The 1589-nt window shown below is 50.3% G+C and overlaps 2 non-coding genes across 2 annotated transcripts in view; both read left to right on the top strand.

Moving 5' to 3' along the window:
• Window positions 1–880: 880 nt before the first annotated feature.
• LOC131271095 (5.8S ribosomal RNA) lies at window positions 881–1035 on the top strand. Its single transcript, XR_009180072.1, has one exon. It is a non-coding gene; the product is annotated as a 5.8S ribosomal RNA (ribosomal RNA).
• Window positions 1036–1522: 487 nt separating this feature from the next.
• The window catches only part of LOC131271092 (large subunit ribosomal RNA), a 4091-nt gene continuing 4024 nt past the window's right edge, over window positions 1523–1589 (top strand). The window contains exon 1 of the ribosomal RNA XR_009180069.1: window positions 1523–1589. This exon is cut by the window's right edge and continues 4024 nt beyond it. This is a non-coding gene — a ribosomal RNA (large subunit ribosomal RNA).

The following is a 1589-nucleotide window of genomic DNA, read 5'->3' as shown; positions in this document are numbered from 1 at the left end:
CCGCTTCGGCCGTCCTGGGTAAAATGGAACATTCCAGCTTGCCCTATGTGGAAGAGGGCACATTACTCAATACTGTGGTGTGAAGTATAAAGTTCAGTTCTCCCCTGGTCCACGCTGCTTCGGCGGTCCTGGGTAAGATAGTTCATTCTAGCTTGCCCTATGTGGAAGAGGACACTTAATACTTCGTCTCTAAGCGGCGGCTTGACTCCTCCCTACGGGGAACGGGTTTACGCGCACAGCGGCGGCTTACGCACTATGGCAGTCATGGATGCCTTACGTTTCTATGAAAAGTGTGTTCCTCCCCTGGTCCACGCTGCTTCGGCAGTCCTGGGTAAGATAGTTAGTTCTAGCTTGCCCTATGTGGAAGAGGACACGTAGACTTACTGTGGTGTGAAGTATAAAGTTCAGTTCTCCCCTGGTCCACGCCGCTTCGGCCGTCCTGGGTAAAACGGATTCATCCAGCTTGCCCTATGTGGAATGAGGACACTTTATGCTTCGTCTCTAAGCGGCGGCTTGCTCCTCCCTACGGGGAACGGGTATACGCGCACAGCGGCGGCTTACGTTATGGCAGTCATGGATGCCTTACGTTTCCATGAAAAGTGTGTTCCTCCCCTGGTCCACGCTGCTTCGGCAGTCCTGGGTAAGATAGTTAGTTCTAGCTTGCCCTATGTGGAAGAGGACACGTAGACTTACTGTGGTGTGAAGTATAAGGTTCAGTTCTCCCCTGGTCCACGCCGCTTCGGCCGTCCTGGGTAAAATGGATTCATCCAGCTTGCCCTATGTGGAATGAGGACACTTTATGCTTCGTCTCTAAGCGGCGGCTTGCTCCTCCCTACGGGGAACGGGTATACGCGCACAGCGGCGGCTTACGCAAGTTAGTCACCCTCGGCAGTGGATCACTCGGCTCATGGATCGATGAAGACCGCAGCTAACTGCGCGTCATAATGTGAACTGCAGGACACATGAACATTGATAAGTTGAACGCATATTGCACGTCGTGGGAACCTACCATGATGTACAGATGACTGAGCGCTTATATTTGAGAAATGTATCGCATACATTTAACTACGCCGTGACACCCGTCACGAGACGTGCACCATGATGTTAACTAGGGTCGCGACGACCCGCTAGCATTAAAGAACCCGTGGTTTACAATATACTGGCATTGGAATTCGAAGTATTTAGAGCGTCCGTGTTCCCGCGTGAGGCGGAAGTACGAGGAGAAGGCGTGCTTGTGGTGTCTGTGGTGGTGTTTACTGATGTCTAGCTTCAGCTTATTTATTTATTTAAATAGAAGCGAAGATGTCAAAGTAGCGTCGAAGCAGCAGCGGTAGCACAAATGATTCAAGTATGGAAGTTGACCAAAGGAACACAAACAAACTAGCGTATGGGCAATGGAAGGTATCAGTGAGTTAAACCACACGCGGGCTAACAGCCCGTTAACCGAGTCCAACGGTACATATTGGACATTGAAACAAAGTAGTCGCAAGCCAGATGTGACGATAACAACCGCAAGGTACATAAGCCTCAGTTCATGTGTGACAACCCCCTGAATTTAAGCATATTAATAAGGGGAGGAAAAGAAACCA

Source organism: Anopheles coustani (assembly GCF_943734705.1).
Source record: "Anopheles coustani chromosome X unlocalized genomic scaffold, idAnoCousDA_361_x.2 X_unloc_93, whole genome shotgun sequence".
In the NCBI taxonomy this organism is placed as follows: domain Eukaryota; kingdom Metazoa; phylum Arthropoda; class Insecta; order Diptera; family Culicidae; genus Anopheles; species Anopheles coustani.
This window is presented reverse-complemented; position numbering and strand designations above follow the sequence as displayed.